At 38.1% G+C, this 27,225-nt stretch overlaps 1 protein-coding gene across 1 annotated transcript in view; it reads right to left on the reverse strand.

Annotated features, from left to right (window-relative positions):
- Positions 1 to 14,171, reverse strand: part of tenm3 (teneurin transmembrane protein 3) — a 366,934-nt gene extending 352,763 nt beyond the window's left edge. Inside the window, exon 1 of the mRNA XM_052126900.1 lies at positions 13,182 to 14,171. The gene's annotated coding sequence lies outside the window, so the exon portion shown is untranslated. The remainder of the gene's footprint in view (positions 1 to 13,181) is intronic.
- Positions 14,172 to 27,225: the final 13,054 nt, after the last annotated feature.

The raw sequence follows: 27,225 nt of genomic DNA on the forward strand, positions 1-27,225 counted from the left end.
AAGAGATGCACTTTTCATAACGCACGGCACAGTCACCTAAACCACTCCTCTCGGGTGGTGGGTCTTGAAAAACTACTTACAATACATGTTAAGTTTAAAAATTAAATCAATCATTTCAACAAAACACTTGCCCAGGGGCAGGGAGCCGCATCTGATTAACAAGCAAGGCAACAGATGACAACAACTGATAAGGCAACAATGGTTACAAATCATGCATTGTGGTACGAGACAGTGCCAAAACGCATGACATGAACATAATCGGTCTTGTAAAACCCAACTGACATTCATGTGGGAAACCGAGATTCCTGGAGCTTTACTTCTCAAAATGCTTGTCAGATCACAGGTGAACTGTACTTATTGGTGGTCTGAGCAGCTTTGCCACTTTAAGATCCTGTGATTTCACTTGACAAAAGCAGTTTTCTTCCTGAGTTGACATTTGTCTTATTGAAACAGGAAGTTTTGTTTAGACATATCGAAGGTTTCAGAGGTAAATCACAACATTACAAACTTTGTGAATGCAGAGAAGTATTTGAAAATCAGACAAAAAAGAAAATGTACAAGATTTAGTAGTTAAAGGAATACTCCAGGTTCAATGCAAGTTAAGCTTAATCAGCATAATTTGTGGCATAATGTTGATTACCACAAGAAATTATTGACTCGCCACTCCTTTTCTTTAAAGAAAAGCAAAAATCGATGTTACGGTGAGACACTTACAGTGGAAGTGAATGGGGCCATTTTTCTGAGGGTTTAAAGGCAGAAATGTGAAGCTTATAATTTTATAAAATCACTTACATTAATTCTTCAGTTAAAACTCATGTATTATTTGAGCTGTAAAGCTGTTTAAATCATAATTTTTACAGTCATTTTAGGGTTTGTGATATTACTTCACCATGGCAACAAAGTTGTTAAATAGGTAAAATAGGCCATGAGTCACATAAGTGAGTTTATCACCCTAAAATCATGTTAGCATGCATATTGTTTAGGTCTTGTGGTTATACTTTTCAAATAGAGAGTATTTTAACATTTACAGATTAGCCCACATTCACTTCCATTGTAAGTGCCTCAATGGAACCCAGATTGCTTAAATGTTTGAAATACATTTTTTAGACAAAATTGTGCCACCATATTAATTTATTTCATTATAAAACTAAAATGTAATAATAATAAAAACGTTTTTGAAATTGATGACTTGGTCCAAATAATAAAGAACAACAGAGACGGGGACTCCTTCAATACTGTTTAAAAATCATCCCAGGGTGATACCTGAAGAAGTTGGTTGAGAAAATGTCAAGAGTACACATCTGCAAATTCTAGGCAAAGGGTGACATACTCACAACAAAATAATTATATATATATATAATAAAGAATGAGTAAATGTTTCAAAACTTTGACCGGTAGTGTGTGTGTGTGTGTGTGTGTGTGTGTGTCTATATATATATATATATATATATATATATATATATATATATATATATATATATTCTTTTTTTCTTAAGAAATAATTTTATAAAAATTACTGGGTGGATTTCAGTTTGTATGTCAGGTAGCAATAGTTTGAATAGATTTAATCATATATATTAGAGTACAAATGTCTCCAATAAGATCTTTAAAGGAGAGTCTGATGGTATCAAACTGGCTCACAGGCAACTGTACTCTTTCACTCTCTTGCAAAGAGTAATTACTAACTAATGGAATATTTAAGAGCAAAGCAAAAACTACAACAATTCAGGTTTATATGTACTATGGATTTTTCCATAATTTTTTACATTTCACTTAAGCATACAAAATTTCCTGATATTTACAGTTTTTTCAAGACCATGGGAACACCTTAAATTTATCACAGGTAAACATTTTTAGGCACTTGATGCAGATATTTTCTTAAAACATGCAGCACGACATTACCCACACACACCTGATGTAACCTGGCACACAGTGCCAGCAGAGTGAGCCATCACAGAGAGTGCACGCTCAGTCTAAACCATCTCCCAGCTGGCTGCGTGAGCTGGGCCCGTCTGGCTGGAAGCTACAGATTAATTAACAGTTTGCCATGAGAGCACAGAGCAAGTGTGTGTGGAGGGGGCGAAGTATGTGACATTCAGCCCGGCCTGCTCACACACTCGGCAAGCTCTGGATCTCACGTCTCTACGCCCTCACCATCATCATCATGCCCTCACACTCTCACCCCTTCTGCTCAGTGACCGCTGCCAATCGCCTCACATTTGTGACAGATAAGGATGCAGCGCTTTAGCATACTGCAAGAGTGAAAGAGCTGTGACTCTAAATATTGAATTGGGACAGATGAGGATTATTGACAAAGACAGAATATAAGACATATAAAGCATCCATAGAGAAAGGACCAGGTACTACAGATAAATATGTTTTTCCTCTCATTCTGAGTGCTTAATTCTGATTTGTACACCCAGTTTGGTTAATTATAGGAGTGAAAACTGCATTCTACTACCAAATTCACCGCAGAAAAAATTCAGCAAGTGGCACCTGTAATTTCATTTTAAATCTGTGTAAATCTAAATGTGTGTGCAACCAAACGCACCAGATGTGTGTTGCTAGAAAATTACATAAACAGAGGTATGTGTCTTGATTCATTCAACATTTTTAATACTATCTCTTTCTCTTTCTTGTTCCCCCCAGCCCTGTGGTCTAGTGTCAATCTATAAAGAGAGAGAGAGAGGGGGAGAGAGAGAGAGAGAGAGAGAGAGCGAGAGAGAGAGAGAGCATGCTAATTAAAAGCATGTAAACATGTAATTCTGGTTCTGTACCCTCAACATCCTTTTGAAAAGTCTCATTTTATTCCACTAGGTGGCAGAAAGCACTAGAATTTTTTCTCTATCACATTCCATCGCAATATACAGATCTGAAACATAGGTGGCACTCTAACACATTTTAGCCCTCACAGATGCGCTCGTCCATAGACATTCAGTGTAATTTTCAGTTTAAGCACAACCCTCATTGTTTTCATTGAGTATCTCGGCCTCTGAGTGGTAGCAGCTTAATGTAGGTGTAATTAGAAATCTGAGATCCTCCCCTTTTGATGATATAAACATTTTATCATCAATAGTCGAAAACATATTTGTTTTCTGATTATTTTTTTGCATGCTTTTCCTTCTGGATCACTTATTTTGTTCTGGACATCTAAGATATAACAATGGATTATTCAGCCAAGCAAGCTCGTAGACAAGTAAACAATGGCAATTTGTTTAGAGAACTTCCAAGGTAAAAGCAGTTTTTAGCTATTTGGGGCTTACAGCAGCAGTTATCAGAGCATAAATGAGACATCTGTATTTGATGACTTATCAAAATCATATTTCACTTCATCATTCTTTTGAATATGTTTCGAACGGTGCTATTTGGGCAAATAAATGAACTACAAAGTCACTTTCCTGAGAGTGAGAGCTTTCATTTAATATATGACTTGTCCACTTATGTGCTATGTAAGGACACATTTTCAACACAAGTGTTTTGAGGTCTTGTTTTGTTATTTGAAGTAACAAATGCAGAAGTACATAAATGCTTTTCTATGAAAAGGTCAGATTCTAAGCTTTCAAATGATACCTCATATGCCTGACTTATGTATAAGGAGACTTGAACGTTTCAAGCGCACACTTTTTCACAATATAGCATCCCCTTTGGAGGGGTTAAAAAGCCAAAGCCAAATCAAAAGGGGTTAAACTGTTGGTATTCATGTTTTTTGTTAACTGCCGCAAGACAAAAAAAAAATTGCCTATGTTTCGGTTGTCATGCCAACCGTTGCAATTTCGGGAGTGACTTCTGTATTCTACAAAGGAACAATAATTTAAGGGATTAAAAGGGGACAAATTTTTGCAGCTATTCACTTTATCCTCTTTCAATTTTTTTCCTATGTAAATATATGCTAGATGGATGTCTTTGACCGCTGTGCCACGTCTTACAGTTTTTTTCAGTGTCTCGCACAGGAGATGACCTGTTTTTTAAGACTCTGTGTCAAGTAAAAACGAACTTCAACTGTTAAAAACGTGTCTCGAGACACCTGCAATCTGTTCTATTCACTGCACTTTGTCTTTAGTGCAAGAATGCATTCAGTCAGAATGGCCCCTAACTCGTACATTTAAATACAATTGTCACTCCCCAAAACTTACCAGGGTGCGCGTGGCCCAGGTGCAGCTGGGTTGGAACATGTTCAATCAACCAACTTGTTATTTCTCAAGGACGCTCTCTGCGCCAGTCATTTAAACTGACAACTGATGTTAAGAATGACGAAAACTTTCCATTAAAAAGTAAAAATAAAATAAGTAAATATATATATATATATATATATATATATATATATATATATATATATATATATATACACTGTTAACAGTACATCTGTAATTGTTTTCTAGTAGTGACACAACAAGAACGCAAATTCATAATTTTCATAAGATTTTGAAAGCAACTGTACAACTGTACATTTTAAGGTGGCAACTTCTTCAGCTAACATGTTTAAATCACTGTGTCCATAGCAACAAGCTAAAAATATATATTTTCGGTTTGAATTGGGGGCTAACGCGGTTAAAAAAAAAAAGGTTTCAACAAAATGACACGAACTTTTTTAACCCATTCTGAATTTACACATCAATAGGGAGACAAATTGAGAGTCATCTCTTCCTCGTGTTATATATACAATAGAGAAAGCGGCAGTTCAGCTGTGACTGAAACCCGAGACACATGTGCTGCGAATCATCTCGGCTTAAGATGGTCCCCGCTCTCCCCTCTCAAAATCTTCCGTAACACCCATTCTCATTAGAGGGATGGAAATAACTTGGGGAACGGATCGATGTTTTCATTTTTCAAGTGCTTGTATCCATTAGATGGGTAAAATTCATCCATCAAACAAATTCCTTTCTGGTTAGGCCCTGTCGCTTTAACAAGTAGCAAGCTCAATGTGCAAGATGTATTGCTCTCCATTTCGCTAACCTTCATTATGTCTTTCATGTGTCTCTCACCCCCTCCTGCTATCTCTCTCTCTCATGGAGGAAGGAAGGATCTGATTGGACAGAGACACTACCTGCCATGTTCTGTACCATAGAATGCAGGCAGTGTACTTCTCACATTTGCCACATAAATTTAGATGCCTTTTTTACAGAAAACTTTCAGAATTAATTATATATGACGCCCCCTTTTACCTCCTCTCTTAGGGGAAAATATAATTCTATAATTTGGTGGTTTTTGTATAGTATTTAAAGCAATATTAAGTGGGCCTTCCTGTAAAACTGAAACTAATGGGAAAAGGGGGTTACTGCATTCCAAAAGTAAGTGCTCATAAAGTTATGTTGAAACACACATAAATTACAGTGGCAAAAAATTTCATCACAGCCATTAGAAAGACGAATCCCTCATCCTGACCTCTCTACCTCCATGATGTTAATCCAAAGAAAGCCATCAAGAGCACTGTTCTGTATCAATTTCTAGAACTAACACTCCAAAAAAGGCTAATAAATAACAAGGAAAATTACGGTGCACTTTCAGGCAACATGCCACAAGATACATTTTTTCAATGTCTACAAAAGAAACGGTCCCAGAGAGGCTGGGTAAAAGAGAGACGAGACTGGATTTTTTATTAAATTTTTTATGTTATGTTGTGATTTAGCCCAAACAAATAGCATATATATATGCACAACCTTTCTACCTGAGATGCTGTGAAATCAAGTGGGATGGCGGTTATTTGAATAACAACTCTGCTCACTCACTGTCTTTATTGTCGTAGGGAGACAAAAGCCTCGCTCATCTACTTAATGAACATATCTAGCGTGGAACGATGCAGTTGGACTTAAAAGGTTACATGGGGATGGCCATGCCGGTCACAAAGCTGCACCCGCAGGAATTTTGATTCCACTCCAAGAAAGCCGAAAAGAGATGCGGGGGAGTTTGGATTGGCTGTATCAGTGACAAAAGGAAAGACTGATGGCCTCAACTAGGACCCGAAAGACCTTTACGTGAACCCCTCTTCCGCCACAGGAGTGCAGGGTTTACATCCCTACCTCAAACATCCTCACACGCATATACACAACGGCCTCCATTTTATTTACTGGGAACTCATAAAATATGGATGCCAAAGAAGATACTGGAGGACACATGAGAACAAAATGGGAACAATGAAGAATAAAATATCAGAGCATCTGGCACTCAGTGAACTATGACCGCAAATTTGCTCAAATATGTATTTTCTCTTCAATCATTTATTGCCTGGCAAATTATCACTGAACAAGAAAAAAGCCAATCCATTCCCGACAATAAAAGTATCTTAAACACATGCACCTGCAAGCTTCACATCAGTAAATCCTGACAGTGAAAATGTTCAAGCATATTTATTATTAGTAAAAGCCCTACAACGTAATAAAAGGCAAATATGCAGTACAAAGCGTACCTGTCTCTGGAGTCCAATGAATCAGGGTTTAAAGAGGTCATTGAATTGGAACCTGTCTGAGATGGGAAGTCTTCAAGTTGTGCCTGCAATAGTGAAGCTGAGTGCATGAGGCAGAACTTAAAAGGTGAAGTGTCCTAAGGATTGTGTCGTACGGTCTGGACACACAGACAATTGGCCTGTCCTTCTCTAAGAATATGTCTGACAGCAGGTATGCTGTCAGCCAATCCAAATTCAGAGCCCTGCGGAGAACGCACAGGCAGGTACATTGTACTTACAAGTGGAGCACAACACTCGGACACACATTTGATCATATTGAGTCATAGTAGAAGATGTGAATAGTGTGTGAATTTACAATCTATTACAAAACTCCTTAATCTAGTTTTTGCTTACGCTAAAATGTTAAATAAATAAATTAAATATATTAACAAGCATATGTATATACGATAATTTTGGGCAAAAATGTAAAAAAATTAAGCAATAATTTTAATATAAAACTGCGATCCACAGTTAACTGAAATCACAGACAGGGATCAACAGTAAGGTTTTTTTTTTCTCTTCTGCCGGCCCAGTCAGGCCAGTAGTTTTGATTTTTAATTGCAAACTATATATATATATATATGTATATTTACTAGGTTTTAAATGCGCAATAAAAGCTGAAAATTATACAGCTTCATGACACACTTTTGCTGAAAATCAATGGCTTACTAAACATTACTGATTGGTAAATCAACAGTTAATAATTTTCAGCTCATTCTTATTGACGATTCCAAAATAATCGCTAGTCTATTTCGTTAGCCATTTACATTTTAAATACAACACAGAAAATCAAATGTTTAAGTTTCGAAGGTATCAAAATACATGTACAAGTTTAACAAATGAATGATCTACTTTAGTGAAAACGCATTGGTAGTTATATTTCTGTCAACTGCCCGAAACTCTTTCCCACCTGGGTCAGCCGGCCATCCTTATTGTTGAGACCTGACAAGTGTTTAGGGCACCGGTCATTTGTAGGTCAGCCCTATTTGGTAAAGGCACATGACATCATATGTGTACAACTGCATAGATAATTTCCTCTCACTGGCAGGAACTGAGCTGAAAGACGACGTGAAGGCTGAGTAATGTACACATAGCAATTAAAAACACAAACAGACACAAATCCGTCAATGAATAAACTACCACTGACAATTCATTCTTCATTTACTACCCTACATTTATTTGACACATGTATTTCGACAGTTGGCAGAGGACATTATGTGCACTCTGTGAGAGCCGGCAGCAAATTCTACAGCACAGCATAAAAACACAAAGCTCCCTTGTAAAATAACTGTTGTCAAAAATGAATGTGATGAAATTTACACAAGTTGGCAAATACATTTTTTGATAAAGAAGGGAGAAAAAAACAACAGATTTAAGGTTGGAGGTGGAGCCAACTTAAAAGATGCTGTTATTTCCCCGTTTCACACTCAACAGAATTCACACAATCTTTGTCTTTCGCATTGGTCGCACTGCATATTTCACAAAAAGACATACATTCACAAGCAACACAACAGATCTGTCCAACTTTCTGATGCAACTGGAATTGTATTTATTTATTTGCCAACACCAAAAGTGTTGCCAGCCTGAGATGGTGAATGTAGCGGTTTGTCTATTGTTGACCATAGGCGCCAGGGTGAAATAAAGTATTTTTAGATGTTGACATAATGGCTTGAAGAGGGAGGAGACCATGAATTTTTCATAGCGGCTCACAGGGAGAGGTCATTTGCCACTCTTTGCTTTAAAAGAGGGGAGAATAAGAATATTTGGCAGGCCGTGAGTGGATTTCATCCCTCCAAAAAGTACCCAGATTAGCCAAGTACAGTGACCTAAGGCCCCTATTGCGAAGGATTCTCCCATTCCCCCACTGTTTTCAGATAAAACACACAGACTGATCTTGTAGTTTTTGAGAGACCTGTTTTATAGTACCCGTGCCACTTTGCCCAAATTTCTGTCATACACAAGCAACTGCTACCATCCATTTAACAGTATGCTGGCAAATCAATGTAATGGCCCTCAAGAGAACATTGCCTTTTAGAATGCTTGAGGACAAGGGGTATAGACGTCCAGTACAGTGATCTGACACAGCTGAACATTTCTTTGCCCATTTCCACAAGAATGGTTTATCTATTATAGCACTATTAAACAGTTAGCAATCCATTTTACCATTTAAACGCTATTTACAGCATTGGTCGGCTCTAAAGTGTGGATTTCAACAATAATGTGTGTATGTGTGTGTGTGTGAGTGTGTGCATGCATAATCCTGTTTGAAGTATTCTCAGAGTTTTCAATGCATTGACTAGTTGAGCATAAATCAAAGAGACAGACTTGAAAGAAACGGCTTTGCATTAAAGAGTCCAGGTCGAGGAGATGGGTCTTCAACCTAGAAAATTCAGTTTTTCTCTGAAATATTAGCACACTCTGACCGTTAACAGACGAGTGAACGTGCATCTCTCAAAGTGTCAATTAAGTGGCGCAACAACAGTAGCACATCAATATGTTCGAGCTGTTCATTTTAGCTCTGCATCATCATCTTCTTCCCTGCGTGACGTTTTAATTAAGCCTTGCATAGGTCTAGAATAGCATCACATCCGTTCACGGGTCGCAAGTCACAAACATTATTTGCCACTAACTTCACTCTTCCTAATGCATTACCAAGTACCTACTATATGCCTCACACACAGAGAAGAATGGGGGCTATAAAAAGCATGAGGCCCAGTGGTTCTAAGGCTATCGTCCCGCATGTGCACTCAAGTCATTGAACTTTGATCTGGTGTTGGTTGCCGGCAAAAACGCCAGTGTCTCCCTCTTTAAGCATGGCTGGGCAGCAATGAGCCTGATCCAAATGTTACACACCATTCCAGTCCAATGTGTGTGTAGTGTGTGCATAAACTATGCAATGCTGGATCCCAAATGCTCATGGAATACATTTAACAAGCCAATGAATCAGTCCATGCCATCAGTAAGGAAGTGTAGAAATAGGAATTAATGATCGACCGGTATGGGTTTTTTAATGGCCGATGCGATATAATGCCAATATACAGTACATGATTTCACACATAATATTAATAATGTGCTAAACTTACTATTAACTTTTATTTACCATAATATTTACAAAAAATGTCTCTTTGTAGAAATAGAAAATAAATCTTAAAATAAAGTACTTGAAGCGCTTTAAATATAAAGTTGCTCTATCGTGCAGATTCAGCACACCTTCCATTTTACATGGTCTGGATCTGCTTTGAGTCTCACGGTCTGACGGCCGTGCAACATTCATTAGTCAGAGGGACTCAGTTTTGATCCAGCCAGATATAATACGCATTTCAGAGGACGATCTTTAAGCACACCACATGAATGCGTGCTTCACAGAAAGAAATCACTGGATTTGCACAAGTTTTGTGAGGTTTCCGATTAAATCGTTGAAAGATTTTAAATCGTTTTGTTTGGACAGTAGGATATAAAATAGACGTTTTATTGCTATTTGCCTTCATATCATCAGACAAGTCAGTTAAAAGACACAAGGAACTGTTGAGGAGAGACAAGGACAATAAAACGCTCAAGCACTATAAACACTTTGTTAACAACAAAACTTACTGTCATTGGTAATTTTCTCAGATGATTCGTTCACATGCATACAGGCGATTCTCGCCACTGTCACGGCTCGCAAAGCTAATTGGAAGAACGGGAAAATTTTTAATGTAAAAATACAAAAAAATAGCGGTCGATTTATTGGCGTATGCGTATGTATTGGTCGACCACTAATATGGAATTTTCCACTAATACACATCCACTCAAACAAAAACAACAGTATCAAAACAATAATGCCTTTTCACCTTTTCCAATCATTTTCACTACTGATGATAATTAATCTTGTTAGAGAGTTATTGCCTTCATGCTGAAAATAACATTACATGCAAATATATGTTTCTGCAATTAGCTCCCATGCCTCAAATTGGCAGGGAATGGCTAAAACAAAGACACTGACAAATTGGGCTTTGACTAATGAAATGATATGTATGTATGAGTTTTAAGCAGGTGTGAAGGTAGTCACAAAAGAGACCGTAAAACATCTGGCCGCTCTGGACAGGTTTGTCAATCAATCCAGCCTGTGTGAATCCCATTACCATGACAACTCCCAGCCAATAACATCTGTACTAGCCTTTAAGAGGGAAAGAGGGACATTATATGTGACATCTTGCTTTATTTGATGTGCGATCAAACATGCGGACACTTTCTCCATCCCATATACTGTGGCCTGTCACAGGGTCTTTAAAAGAAAATATTTCTTTCATGATATAAATGACACTTCAAAGTTTGAAAGTGCTCGTATCAATCACTCCAACTTTAATGTGAAATAATAAAATCAGTTTTAGCTTATTTTTGTGTTTTCCGTTTGCTTCCCCCTCCCCACTCCCTCTCAACTGAACGAAGGCCAAGTTCAAGGCAACATCAAAAATGGATTACGACTACCCTTCAGATTAGTCAGAGGTCTCCTGAATCTCAGCACCTACACAGACACACACACACACACACACACACACACACACACACACACACACACACACACACACACACACACACATAAAATATCTCCTTATTTTAATAATAAATTCCTCATAATACACATGTGCATACATTTTCTTATGTCACTCCATAAAGCTTGTGTAGAGAATAACATAACACACATACAGTACATGCATACATTCCAACAAACATGAAACTATACAAGTTCAGCAAATGTAAATCAAGAAAAAATTTGCAACAAGATATTTTCCATATTTGCATCTCAAAAGTCTTAACAATACAGAACAATAAAATGTGTAACTACTGTACTTGCACATTTAAAAAATATTTTATCAATAAGCCATTACTGAATTGTTTCACCTGAAAAAAATGTTTTACTAAACTCAAGAAATACAATAGAAAATAAAATAGTCAGAAGACACACAAACAAATCCATTGCAACAGGTTGCAAAAACAAAGGCCACAGACAGTCACAACCACCAAAAGACAGACATTTGTAAAAAATAAAACAAAAATCAATTTTATATATATATATATGATATATAAAAGATTGTTGATGGAAATAGATTAGGCCAATCTAGAGGCATGATTCAGTGGGAGGCCATGTTCGTGTTATGTTCATTCGCTGACTTTAGAGCGCAAGGTATTGTACAATAACATTTAAACAAAAGACCATTTAGGATAGGCCAGGAATCTTTCACCAGTCACTATTGTCTATATCAGCTTTCAGAGCAATTACAGTACATGGTTATACCTTAGTTCCATGTTTCCCTCTACAGGATTTTCAGCCTGTGTGTTCCAGCCTCTGTCGACACAACCTACAGGTAGCATTCATAAGTAAAATATAACTGATTTGTTTTTATTATTTGTGTGTGTGTGTTTCTGTCTTATTGCTTTTTAGTAACACATCATCAGTGTTTGGCAAGTCCATACTTCCTTAATGTGCTTTAGAGATTTTTTGTCAAATTCAATACTGTTTAGATCAGTATGACATTATACTGATTAAGAGGCACTACATACTATCATTCAAGGCACCAAAGTAAAATGTAATAGCAAATTAATGATTTAACAAAATACTTTTGACTTTAAAAAACAGTTAAGAAAACACACACAGACAAAATACTAGGGCCAGAAAGTGTTTTGTGAAATTGCATTATTAATGCTTATCTTAAAATAAAACGTTATAAATTAACAAATCATTTTTTTTACTTACAAAAAATTGGTGAATGAGATAATATTTGTTTATCAGCTTCACAAATCATATTCAGTTAACTTTGTTTTTAATTATTCTTTCAGCATTCATATACAGCTGATAAGAAAACCGAAGAAAACCAGGGTGAAGAGCCTCATGAGTCAAAGAGAAATGATTTGACCATGTGCAGTCAGGTTAACCTGTACAGATTTCCTGCTTCAAGACAGCTTTAACACCGAGAATGAGAACGTTAATGAGTGTAAGCTGTCGCTGTACAGTTTTCTTCAGACAAAGCAGTAAGAGCGACGAGCTCCGTGTCTATCATCTGAGCAGCATACTTGAGATATTTTAACAATGCCAGTATAACCACTTTAATAATATATATGTTTATTACAGAAATGAATGTTATTGCTCTAAAACAGCATATTGAGAAAACAAGAAGCTCTCTCTCTCTCTCTCTCTCTCTCTCTCTCTCTCTATATATATATTATACATTTTTAATTTGGCATCCAAATTAAAAACAAAACATATTTATTTTATTTACTATGAACTGATAGCCTATTGTCATAACATGGAATTACGAACGGTGGGGCTTTATATAAACATATGATACATTTCTCTAAAATATGGCGGTGAACTCAAACAGATGAAGTTAATAAAGCGAAGGTGAAAGTCCGTGTTGTGCTCTTATTTAAAAGTGAAACTTACATGAACCGCACATGAACAGATTTACAACCTGTGTGCACTACTTTCTTTATACTTACGCTTATTACGCTTATTACAGTAATTTAGGCTACTTCTGCTACTAACTAATTAACCTAGATGTCCATTTTAATTCGGCATTATGCAATGAAATAATAAGCTACACAACGACGCAAATAAATAATAAATTTCGCGTTTTAAAGAAATGTTTTCATTTGCCATCTTTAATATCACCCTGACCGGTCTAGTGTGCTTTAATTTGCGCCCAGGTTCTAAAAGTGTAAAAGTGCACGTGAGCAATCACGCTGAGTCCATCAGAGCTCCTACCTGCTGTTGATGTGTTTCAGCATCCCATTGACAAAACATCACCAAACGAAGTCAACTTCTTCAGGAATGACAAACCGAAGAAAAGCTTCTAATGAAAGAGCCGGAGACCAAATAAGTCCTCCTCAGTCGCTTTAAACAGCAACTCCCTTCCAAACGATAGTCCGGTGGGCTCTTAGCTTAGAGCGCGAGAGTCACTCTGATGTTGACAAATATGTTTCTATCTCCTCTCTCTGAGTGAGCAAAAATAAACGGACACTTGGTTGGGGATAAATGTAGGTCTCGCTGCGCTCATGTGCGTATCAGCCGCGACCGTCTGGATGTATGGAGATACGGAGTTGCACGAGCAGCCGCTACAGTCTCCTCACAGAGCTACAACAAAGCCGACAGTGCGAGCGGACATGTCTACCTGCAAGCGCCATGAGAGTACAAATGCACGGACAGGTCGGAATCGTATAATTCGCGCTAGAGTGTGTGTTTCCTCAGCTCTGGCTCGGCGGTGCTCGTGAAGCGCTCGCGGTCCCCCCGCTGCGTCCAATCAGTGCGCTATGTGTCTATATCCAGCATTGGATCAGTGATAAATGAAGGGTCATCCATGACTAACGCCGAACCTGATGAATGACTTTCACAAGCTCCTCGTCATCATAATGTCTCTGTTTGATTCTGAATGTAACCAGTTAATGGGTTTGACTCATATACAGTATTTAGGTTTTATTCGAGATGTAAATTTCATTCTTTCTGGCCCAGAGCGGCCGACAACACACACCACACCATAACACACTGACTCGTTGATTAGCTATTCTGGCTCAATTTCAAATTTTTATGTTGGAAAAAAAATTAAATTCTAATGACTGCTGTTCATGACAACGGGACCCACAGTGCAAAAATTGTCATAACTTTACAACATATAAAACCACTGTAAATTAAGCACTTTGTAGCTCAGACAAATACCATGTACAAAAAACTTTTTTCCCCTAACATACAGAAGTACAAGGGAAAGTGTGTATTTTAGGTGCTGTGACAAGTCATCATTTCTTCAAAGTTTTTAAAGATCTTAATCACCTTTCAACTTTTTCTAGAAGTGCAAATAAATTATTGTCTTAGTTAATGAGGTTGTGGAAACAACAAGCATAACAATAATATATTAAATATGTACTGTATATACTGTATAGCTATACAAGATCATAAAATGTTGTTAAAATAGTTCGGTGAAGAAAGTGTCACACAGCAGGACACTAATGACAATGCTTAAAATGTCATGTCAATTATCAACATAACTATGTGTAAATGTTTGTTTAAACCTTGTGCGACCTTAGGGACATTTTTGTTTTTTGTTTTTTCAATTATTTTGTCTGTAATAATGCCAGCGGCATACATTTTGCCAAAGTGTGTATTTCTTGGGGAAATTTTGATATTTCAACTTCAGTTCCTATATTACATCTATAATACACTGTGTACACAAAATAGTTACACTACAAAATGTCCCCACTGAAACCCACTAAAACGGCAATATTTGATCTCAGTGCCATTAAAGGATAAAATCATGAATTCTATGATACTATGCTTTTATTTCAGGGCCTGGCTTCAAAATGAAAATTTTTAACATATTCCACCAGATGGCACAATTTTGCTCATGTTTAGCCTATGGAGCAAATACATGCTTTTTCCCTATTTTTCCTATTTTTTCCTGACTATGTACTGCTCATAGCTTTACTGTTTGCAGATTTTATACATGCTGTTTTTATTGTATTTGTTGTAACTTGCAGTTATTTGTCATTATGTAATTAATCAGAGCTCATCATATATTTAATATGTTGTCTTTGGTTGTCACCATTATTATGATTTGTATGTCAAATAATGAGATCCACCCAAGGTATGGAGATAACACGCACATAGCAAAATAAAAGTCATATCAGTTTAATGAAATAAAAGCCATTGAATTGGCTTACATTTTTTTTTGAAAATTCACTCTGTTATGGGGTCTGCATTGGCACGATGGAGTCCAGGGCGGCCACCGATATCGCCTGTAGGACGGGCCGGTACTTGTGCTGCAATAATGGTAACAATCAAAACGCCCAGTGCTCCTGACAGACAGTCTGCCCCTGCTCACATATGTTAAGCTGTATAAGTTAGTACTACTCGTATTGGCAGAAACAAATAAGGAGCTAGGACAGCACAAAGAAGTTTGATATTCTCTGTAAAAAATAACAGCGCCAACGCCAATATATCAAATAGGATATTATTATTCAGTAACTTTCTCTCTTTTTAAAAGTATTAGAAAAAACATGGACATGTGCTGGTGTGGGATATGATTTAATATGCTAACTTTGCAACTGTACTGTATGTGATATTTACCAATATTTCCCAAAAGGTCTCTGAACAGCTGCTGTGAAAAACTGAGAGATTGCAACTTCACCTTAACACAGTGTGCACTGAAAACTTCAAAGGACATGTACTGTATGCATTGAGAGAATAACTGTTAATGCGATAGCTAGCATAATGTATATATAAACAGTAAGGGAAAAAAACACCTAAAAAGCAGGATGCCTCCATCCTACGGGAGAATGAGGAGTGTGTGGTCAGTCTTGTAAGTTAAAATTGGCATCAGCACTGAAGTGAAGCCCATTCATCTCATCCACCTGCTCCCAACACCTACATCGGTGAAGTTCAAAAATGTCCACAAAAGTAAGCAGTTGCAATTTTAGCAAGTTATGGTGCCTGCCCAGCTTAACCCAGAGCTGTGAGCTTCTAAGTTTAAAACACCTGAAGAGATCCTCAGCCCCCACCCCCCCACCCCCCCAACTTCATGCAGCAAGGAGAGCACTCAATTACCCTCTGCTAAATTCAGTGCATTCTTGTTTCTATGGCAGGTTTCTATTAGTGAAATAGCTGGGAAAATATATTTCTTTCATTTTCAGTTTCTCACATTTTGAAGATTGCCTTTAACTGTTTGGCCATAGAGTTCATAGTAAATTTGCACCGCAGTGAGTATAACAATACAGTTGTTACTGCCTGTAACAGTTGTTACCTAACCTGTCAAAACTGAAGGGTTTTAGATGCTTGGGTCAAATGTGCTGAGCTAAATGAATGTAATCAGTTCTTCTCCTCAAGTTTCTGTCAGGATTAATTTCAGGGTTACTCTGTAAATGGCATGAATTATTAATTTCACTGACACCCAGCAGAACAAAAGTACAAGAGAGTTGTATGTCGGCTGAATCCAGGACATTTGCAGAAGGCTTTAGCGTACTTTGAACATCGATGTCCTGTTTTACCTTTGCACAGCAGGACAGCTGAGTTTATAATGCTCCTCTGCAGAAATCAGATCTTGACAGCCACTGTTTAACAGAAGATTTCAATCAGAATTCCATATGAAATGGAATTGTTCCATTGGGGATGATCATATTACTAGGGGCAGAATTTGTATACTTACCAGCACCTCTAAAATATTTTTTAAAAACTTGTCTATAGTTGTTTAGAATCTTCACCACAGCTAGTAATAATTTTAATGACAATACGAAGTCATGCAAATACATTAAGTAACAACGTGTTTCAAGGTTCTAGGTAAACTCTTCCAATATATACATTTACATATACCATATGTATGTAAACTGCTCTATAAAACTCTTCTTTTAACTCTCTATGTTATGCAGCGTAAACTCATAGGGGGTATTTACACTTGGTCACTTCATGCATTTTTACTGATCGGATTGTTATCTGCTCATGAAAAGACCAGGTGTAAATGTCCTTCAAGACAGATACGAGATGGATATACACTCACAAAGCACTTTATTGGGAACACTTTATTCCCAATAAAGTGCCCGACCTGCTCTTCTGCTGTTGTAGCCCATCCGCCTCAAGGTTCAACGTGTTGTGCATTCTGAGATACTATTCTTCTCACTACAATTGTACAGAGTGGTTACTTAATTACAGTAGCCTTTCTGTCAGCTCGAATCAGTCTGGCCATTCTCCGTTGATCTCTCTCATCAATAGGGCATTTCCATCTGCAGAACTGGCACTCACTGGATGTTTTTTCTTCTTCACACTTTTCTGAGTAAATTCTAGACACTGTTGAGTGTCAAAATCACAGGAGATCAACAGTTACAGAACTAGTCAAACCAGCCCGTCTGGCACCAACAATCATGTTACGGTCGAAATGAGTGATATCACTGAGATTCCCCATTCTGATGGTTGATGTGAACATGAACTAAAGCTCCTGACCCGTATCTGCATGATTTTCTGCATTGCACTGCAGCCACACGATATGCTGTTTAGATAACCGCATGAATAAGTAGGTGTACAGGTGTTCCTAATAAAGTATTAAGTGAGTGTTAATACGATCTGTCCTCCGGAAGTGGTTTGAGACAGGCAAAACTCGGTCAAGTGTGACTGCATCTGACTGTTCTAGCCACTCATATTTACTCCGCCCAAACAGCGCTATGTCAGCATAAGGAGAAAGTGAAAAATCACAGCTTTTACAGAGTATTTGCATATAGCTCATGTTGTGCATGAAAATAATAACAAAGAAAGGAACGTATGCACGTTGTTGGAGAGTCATAACGTTTTTCTTCATGTATTTGATGCAGAACACGGACAGAAACTGAAAACCGAACACCACAATAAGCGCAGACAAGCCTCTATCTACGACAAGCCATGAGGGGGGAAATGCACAGTGCTCACACACACACAGACACACATGCGTACTGGGAAAAGTCTTTGGAATTGAAGATCGGGTTTGTGTGCGTTTGCCAGCGATACATTGATGTGATCAAGTGTAAATGGAATGTGCTTATTCAATCGGACAGCAATCCGATCAGTAAAAACACATGAAGTGACCAAGTGTAAATACTCCCAAGTATACCATAAACCAGCATGTTTAAATTTGAATTAAGTGTAGCCAATTTAGTGATTGTAAACATTTAGAGATTCCTTTTTGATTGTTCCATTGATGAACCATTATCACGGGTATCAATCACTGGCCAAATTCAACACCGCTGACCTCAGAAAAGTTCAGAGTTTGCATTAGGAGCCACTTTCAAAAACGAGCAAGTTTATTTTGCTCTTCAGAGCAGGCTTCACACTTTTCAAAATCAGTCCATGTGGAACCTCTTGTCTAAATACAAAGAAACAAAATGTCCAAAGATGTGAAATGTTAACAAGGTAATCAAAACAAAGGTGTTGTTGTGTCATTTATGTAGACGTAGGGTGAGAGAGGGAGTCTGGTGAAAAAATAGGTAAATAAATAAATAAATAAGAGGAATAAAGATAAAAGGACCCCTGGTGTTCTAGCTGAGCTCCAACCAAACAGAAATCATTCATACCATCTGTGAGATAAACCCAAAATGAACATCATCAAAGTGTCTCATCTCCCCCTGCTTTCACCCTCCATCACTCTCTCTCTCGCTTTCTCCCACTGCAGGACGCAGATACCCCCTCACACACAAACAGCCCTATTTTCCACCTACCCGAAAACAACCCAACCTTCCAAACACACACCTTGCACGTCCAGATTGCACACGTACAGTCCTGGATGTATGTTCACCTGCTGCATTAAGAAAAAACACAACTGGGAAAGACAAACACACACACACACACACACACACACACACACACACACACACAAAGGAAGAAGGATGCATCTCAAGTGAGACCGCAACCCCCTTCCCAGCTTCTTTGTGCTGGCTGAATGTGTGTTTAAGAATGTGTGTGTGTGTGATTGAGTGTATGTATGTGTGTGTGTGTTTGTGATGGCTGATGCTGAGACAGTGCCTCTGGGGCGGCCCAGAGTGGGCAGCAGACACTGGCAGTGACAGACCTTGACATTGCTCCATGCTTCACTACATACAGAGCCATCCACAGTCTGTCCCTGAGTGTCCACAAATGCAAAACTTCCCTCTTGTCCTGCACACTGACAGACACTCAGCTGGCAAACACAACTCACTGCACCAGAATAGGAGATTACAAACAGGTATTCACACCTCAGCTCAGCGTAAGATGTTTGTGGCTAGGCTTATATAGACCTACAGTACCTGCTGCACAACTGGCATAAAATACATATTAATGTATATCTGCATCCCTTCACGTCTATGTCCCCCATTCCCTCGCCTAATTTCTATCTGGAGCTCTGCTGTCAGTGTGGGGGTGTCTCAGTTTGGCATACAGTATGTACGCTAGGACGGTGCACTGATGGTGTTGCAATTTGAGGCAGAAAAAAATCTACCCTTCCCCCACTTTCACAGGAGCATCCCTCACACAGCCACTGAAGTGTTAGGACAAGTCAATGTCATCCCTTTCTTTCTCTCGGTCTCTCTCTCACCAGGCTAAGAGGTCCCCCTCATCTCCAGCCAACAAGGGCATAGAACTGGAAACCTCCAGATGTGTCACATGACTATTGGGCTCTGCAGATGCACATCAATGTTTTTTGCACTACGGGGGGTTACGTGTGTTCATGTGCCAGAGAAGCTTGCAATGATCAGTGTACACAAAAGTGTGCAAATAATATTGATAAAATCACAATCACATACCTAACGTGAGAATTAAAAACATCATGTGAGCATATATTGGTAAAAGTGGTAATCTGCAGTTGATATCTTAAAGGGGTATTCTGGGTTAAATACAAGTTAAGCTCAATTGATTTGTGGCATAATATTGATTACCAAAAAAATATATTTCCACTTATCTGTCCTTTTCTTTAAAAAAAAAAAAAAAGAGGCACTTAAAATGGAAGTGAATCCGTATAATTTTGGAGGGGTTAAAAGGCAGAAATGTGAAGTTTTCAATTTTATAAAATCACTTACATAAATTATTCTGTTAAAACTTGTGCATTATTTGAGCTGTAAAGTTGTTTAAATTATTTACAGTCATTTTAGGATCGGTTGACATTACCTCATCATGACAACAAAGTTGTAAAATTGTCTATAACTTTACACAGAAAAGGTTAAGCTGGCTCTACACTAGCATACTCAAAACAACTCGTTTTGACCGAGGGTGTCACACATGCAGACTGTTTTGCTGAGATCTCGCTCTCTTCAGTCAGAGGTATGACACACTTGCGATTTAAAATGGTGGAGGTGTGACACACATAACGACTCACCGCAACTCTCTCTGACAATATACTAATATGAGTAAAGTTGCTATTTCAGTAGAGTGATTTGGGGTGTTTTCAGACATGTAGCTGGCTTGAATGTTCTGAAATAGGGGCATTGCATTGCATTTTCTTCATGGTTTGGTTAGCTTTCATAAGGTTATTTTTTAAATGCCCCCAAACTGTAAAATGTCCATCAATGTTATTTTTATCTGTCATTAGTTGCTTTTGCATTATTGCTGCAGAATGACAGAATCCCTATGGATTTAAATCAGCATTTGTGATGATATGCAGCTGAGTGTGATAAAAATTTTTTCCAATCATCTTGTCATAACTTCTTCTCTGTGACAATGTTTTTTTGAACAAAACAGATGTGGTTTTTAGTACTTGAAGCCATTAATTCAGCAGGGAGTCCCAACGGTCAAGTGATTAATACCTCTAACTGAGAGGTGCTAATGGACGCTCTGTCTCCCTCTGCCTGGCCGGTGATTATGTTAATGAAGCTAACACCTGAAAATCATTGGAAATATCAGCTACAGAGCCAGCTTTAGTAAGTAATTGTACAGTGTTAATCTAATCGAAATCACTGACAGAAACGTTAGTTGATTATGGGTTTTTTATTTCGTCAACAATAACGAAGACAAGATGAAAAAGGTGCATCATGCCGATAATTAAATTATTTTATTAAAGCATACTACTGACAAAAATATGATGAGATAAAAATTATACAGCAAGATATTAACAGTGCAAGAAACATCTATATAATCTGTATATAGAAGAAGATATTAGATATAGATTCGACTAACCCATAAACCATTGGGGATTTCTCCGCTTGAGCTGCGTGAGATGAACACAGTCTAAATCAGCGTTTCTCAACGGGGGCGGTACCGCCCCCTAGGGGGCGTTTGGACAGTGTTGGGGGGCGGTGTGAACGAGGCAGCAGAGAGGGGGGCTCAGGCACAAATGGGGGCGTTACTCAGAGGTACTCAACAGGCGGCCTGCGCAAAAATCTTTTCAGCTCTTCTCCTTAGCCTATGTCTTCGTCTTGCTCGGATTACTGCTGCCACTTCACCAGGAGGATATGCCAGGAGAGCCGCTTCCTAAGTTACACATGCTTTTAAGAGGCGGAGAATTTTCAGCGCAAAATAGAGGCGCGCTTTCACCGGCTTTTTCTGTACATAACACGGAATACATAATTAGGCGCATAATTAGTGCTCAGGCTCACACTAATGACCGTAATTAATAAAAAAAAAAAGTGGCTGTTTTTGACGTCGTTTTTTCTTCGGTTCAGTTCAGGTGGCCGAGCTGTTGTCGTCTTTGTTCGTCATTTGAAATCAAATGACCGTTTGTAGGCTATTCAAATTTGAAGCCTAGTATATATTGCCTAATTGAGTGCGCGAACGACCGCTGCTTTTTCATTGGCCATTTAGGTTAGTTACGTTATTGTTCACTGGGATGGACTGGCGACCTGTCCAGGGTGTCCCCCGCCTTTCGCCCAATGTTAGCTGGGATAGGCTCCAGCCCCCCGCGACCCTGTACACAGGATAAGCGGTTGACGATGGATGGATGGATGGACGTTATTGTTCACGTGATTGGTTCATCTTAAAAAAAATTGTGTGTGAGCCTGAATTTGTTTGAATTTCTATATACATTTGCAATACCTTTCAAACAATCCATGTGTTTTTGCATTTTTTTCAAAACACAATATTAGTCAACTTGAGGCTTTTACATGTAGTTTAAATACAATACGAAACTTCTGTTTCAGTTTTTTTTTTTTTACCAAAAACTCAGGCTTCAGGTATCAGTGTTGCAATTGTTTGGCTGTAATAGTATTTCTGAAGTGTTTTTTTTTTTTTTTTAGGGGGATCATGGAGAGGTCAGGGGGGCATTTTTTCAAAAAAGGTTGAGAACCACAAGGTCTAAATGAACTGCTTCAAAACGGGGTACCTTTTGAAACGCATCCTATTTATACATGATTTTAATCACTATAGTAGCCTTTATCCACAACATATATGTAATATAGCAATTCAATCTGTACAGTGAAGCAAAGGTACAGATGAACTTGAACGAAATGACACGCTAGTTAAAATATGCATAATTTGTGTTGCGTAACTTGCTTTGTGAATGCACTGTTTTCATAAGAAACACACTACAGGCAATGTAATATCCTTTCACTGAAAATTAATAAGTCTTTAAAGCATGAAGAATTCAGAATACAGGACTTCTAAAAAGTAGCCAATAATTCAGTATATTCATTATTATTTTAGGAGCTCAGTTTTCTTTTTTGTTTCCTTCACAACAAGACCAGTAGGCTAGGCCTGTGTATAGTTATATGTTTGATAAATATTTAAATAAAAAAAAATTTATAAATGTTTTCCCTAAATGTCTGAATTTTTTTTTACATTTTGCACATCATGGTCAACTAAAGATTTTATTTTTCGTTGACAAAAATTACATGCAATTTTCATCAGACTAAAACGAATGAATATAAGATGACGAAATGTTCACTAATTTTAAAGTACAATTTCGTCAAAAGACTAAAACAAAAAACTGAAAAATGAACACTGCGATTGTATCACACTAAAGTCAGAAACAGTGAATATTTAAAAGTTTATGGATTGGCCCCATTTACTTCCATTGTAAGTCCCTCACTGTTACACAGTGCGGCAGGGCGGAGGGTGGGGCCGGGTCGTGATCATACACACCCGGTCCCTTATCAGGCTATTCAAGCCTCCGAGAGGGATAAAGGCAGACTGCCGAGGATTGTGCGGGAGAGAGAGATAGTTTACAGACATGTCCGTCATGTGTGTGTTTGTCATTTAAGTTTCTCATTAAAATATTATTTACATCGTCAAGCCAGTTCTCGCCTTCTCCTTTCCATTGACTGCATTACACCCAGATTATTGCTTTTTTTTTTTAAGAAAATGAGAGGCAGATCAAAATGAATGTTTATGGTAATCAATATTATGCCACGGATGCTGTCGGTAGAGCTTAACTTGTATTGAACCCTGAATATTTTTTAATGAGCTATTTGTACTTGATCTAACCCTTACAAATTGTTTTTGTGCTGTAACCCATTGTAGTCAATTTAATTAAGCCATGTTAAAGCGATTGTTTACCCCAAAATAAAAAGCCTGTCATCATTTACACACACCTCAAGCTGTTTCAAACCGGTACTTTCTTCCATGGAACACAGAAATGTTAGGCAGAATGTTGGCTTCAGTCAATATTCATTTATATTGCATTTTCATAAAATGAAAGTGTATGGTGACTAAGGTTGTCAATCCAAAAAATTCTTACTGACTTCACCTTTTATTAATGTCAAAATATTATATTATTATATCATGTAAATCATACATACATATATATATATATATATATATACAGGACCTTCAGTTAATGTTCACATCAACCATCAGAATGGAGGAAAAATGTGATCTCAGTGATTTGGAGCGTGGCGTGATTGTTGGTGTCAAACGGGCTGGTTTTATTATTTCTGTAACTGCTGATCTTCTGGGATTTTCATGCACAACAGTCTCTGGAGTTTACTCAGAATGGTGCCAAAAACAAAAAACAACAAGTGAGGGGCAGTTCTGCAGACAGAAATGCTTTGTTGATGAGAGAGGTCAACAGAGAATGACAGAAAGGCCACGGATGCTTGAATCTAATTGCTTGTACTGATGAATCTCGATTTCTGATGAGGTACACAGATGGTATACCCACTGCATTCTCAGTTGAAGTGGAACCTGACATTGTAGCCCATCCACCTCAAGGTTTGACTTGTTGTGCATTCAGAGATGTTATTCTGCTCACTACTTCTCACTCATTGTACAGAGGGTTTATCTGAGTTACCTTAGCCTTTCTGTCAGCTCGAACCAGTCTGGCCATGACCTCTCTCATCAACAAGGCTTATCCGTCCACAGAAATGGTGCTCACTGGATGTTTTTTTTTGTTGTATGTTTGTTTTTGGCACCATTCTGATTAAACTCTACAGATTGCGGTGTGTATAAATCCCAGGAGATCAGCAGTTACAGAAATACTCAAACCAGCCCATCTGGCACCAACAATCATGCCAACATCGAAATCGCTGAGATATATTTTTTCCCCCAACTGAAGCTCCTGACCCATATCTGCATGATTGTATACATTGCACTGTTGCCACACGATTGGCAGATGAATACATGAATAAGTAGGTGTACAGGTGTATCCAATAAAATGGTAGGTGAATATATATATATATATATATATATATATATATATATATATATATATATATATATATATATATAATGTTCTTTACCCTGTGTAAATTGTATTAGTGTTAATGCACATTAGGGTATTTTTCTATTTTTACGTTTATGTGATAGACGATGGGTTCATGTCAGCTATCATACAGACAGATGGATAAAACTGTTTACTGTATATGCATTTACAACAATCACATTAACAATATTTTCCACTCAGAATTGAACAGAACAGAAAATGCTAACATCTGTAGTCATCTGCAAAACATATGGTAATAATTACAACAGGGGGAAGGTTCAGCAACATGAACCTACTTTGTGGTTCCATAGATATTCCTTTTTTTTTTTTGTATTGATAGATACTGTGTAATATATGATGATGGCATAGGATCTCAGTGAAATAGCATGCCCCATTCAATTTGCCAAACTGAGCTTTTTAATAATACACTTGCAGTAGGCACAGAAAATAGTGCGATACATGACTATATTCAACCTACCAATGCATGCATTGCCCCTGTGCACTTTTGCAGTATTGCTCCATGTATCATGCACAAGCCATGATGAATTCACTCCCTTTATTCTCTGACCTCCATCAATTTGACAATATCACACCATATTTCATGCCTGACCCCATCTGGAGATATGGGTTCTTATTGTACCTACAGCTAAATTGAACAGAGCAACAAGCACAGCTGATTAATTTAACCTGTTCCAGCCTTTACGGCACATGTTGCAGACAGGACTGGATGGAATGCATCCATTTTTACTTCCTTTTTTCATTCTAGATTAGGGTTCAGATATTGAAAATTTTGCACAATGATTCCAGCCTTCGAGTCTTTGACCTGGACATCTTTCTCTTCTTTTTGTACCGCTTTTTGGCTATGGAGGCATTTTCTTTACTTTGTTGTCCTATGGTCCTTTGCAGTATTTTGATGTGATTTTCTGTTGGATTGTATTCATTTTGAGGACTTACAAATTTTTTTGGACTTAATCAATTCTGTGTCTTAGTGTCGATCCATACAGTATGTAGCCTATTAAAGAATGCAGTCGAGTTCAGGCGAGTCTTTATGTGAGATGCTCAGCATAAATTTATGACTGAAGGGACTAGTTCAGCCAGGATACATGGGTGTTTTGCTGTTTACAGACATCTGTGACATTCCTTTAAGATTTGTCATGATGAACAGTTGACTCAATTTACACTGAACTGGTAGCAACACTTCACAAGAAGACCAAACATATACACAAAACGTACAAGCACATACACGCAACAGATCAGTATTTAGACTTTTTGACAGCGCAAACACAATAAAATGTAAACAGACAAGAGTTCTGAACACACACACACGCACACATACACACATACACACACTCACACACAAAGACGGATTCTTCAAGCACATATCGGGGAGATTCCAACTGAGGGTAGGCCTATTATGGGACAGAAGGAAATGAGAAAGTGCCAGTAAAATTAGTGATGTGCATGTGAGAAATTGTGTGTGTACATGTATCGGACCCCAGTCTAAACACAGGAAGACGAAACAGAAAGTGTCATTTGCCATTATAAACTGATCTCATCTCTTCTCTGTTGACTGGGGATGAAACATAAAGAAGTGGGTCCACATACTGGACCAGCACTGTTTGTGTTTAAGCAGACACAATAAACCACTTTCTATTTACAGTAGTGATGCCATTTAGATAAGAAGCTAAGTGCTCATCCTGTTTATGAATTTGTGGGAAATATGATACAGTGGCACTTTACCAATTCAGTCACTGAATCAAACACTTCAAAAAAGGCAAAAATCAGTAATATATTCAAGGGCTGCTATATTTACATTTTACATGCCTTTTTAAATATACAGTGTGTGCGCGCACGCATGCACGCACGCACGCACGCACACACACACACACACACACACAGAGACAGAGAAGTACGTTTGAAGTAAGTTTGGAGCAGAAGAAATAGATATAAACCTTGTGTAAATTGTCAGCTTTACGCTGAGCTAAAATGCTATTTCTAGCCATATTACAAGCATATTTTACCAGGCACAATCATATTTTAATCAAGAGAATTCACGCTGGATCATAATTTCTTTTTTTTCTAATAAGACCTTTGATATTGCGACCCTTTGGTCGCGCGTTCAGAGTCGCCCCGTCATCGCTCGCGCGCTCAGAGCCCGGCAAGATGGGCGTGGCTAAGGGCTATATATTAGGTGCCCCGTCATGAGAGTTCTTTAGGTTCAATCGACTGAAGCGAAACTGACCAAGCACTAGCACGGCAGCTTACACAATACTCGTTCCCTCCTCTCAGGGAACCGAGGTTACGTTAGTAACCGGGTCGTTCCCTATCGAGAGGTCTCTCCTATTGCGTAAGTAGCTTACGCTATGGGAACACCATGTAAAACGCTGTGCGTGCTGACTTCGCTCTATAAAGCCAGAGGCAGATGCCTGAGCCTTAAAGCAAAGTGATTATTCCACGAGCCGGCCAACGGCGAGCTACATAATGGGATAGTATAGAGCCCTTCCAAGGTGGTCCATGGTGGGGCGCTCATAGTACAAACACAAGCACATATCTTATGTACTGAGTTTTCTATGTACTGATATGCATAAAAAATTCTCTAAGTCGGTCAGAGACGGACCTTATAAGGGACGAGATAATGCTCAGCATATACATACTCCAGTCCATTCTACAGTCAGGCTGATAGAATGTTGGAATGCATTTTTT

Source organism: Xyrauchen texanus, chromosome 5 (assembly GCF_025860055.1).
Source record: "Xyrauchen texanus isolate HMW12.3.18 chromosome 5, RBS_HiC_50CHRs, whole genome shotgun sequence".
NCBI lineage: Eukaryota > Metazoa > Chordata > Actinopteri > Cypriniformes > Catostomidae > Xyrauchen > Xyrauchen texanus.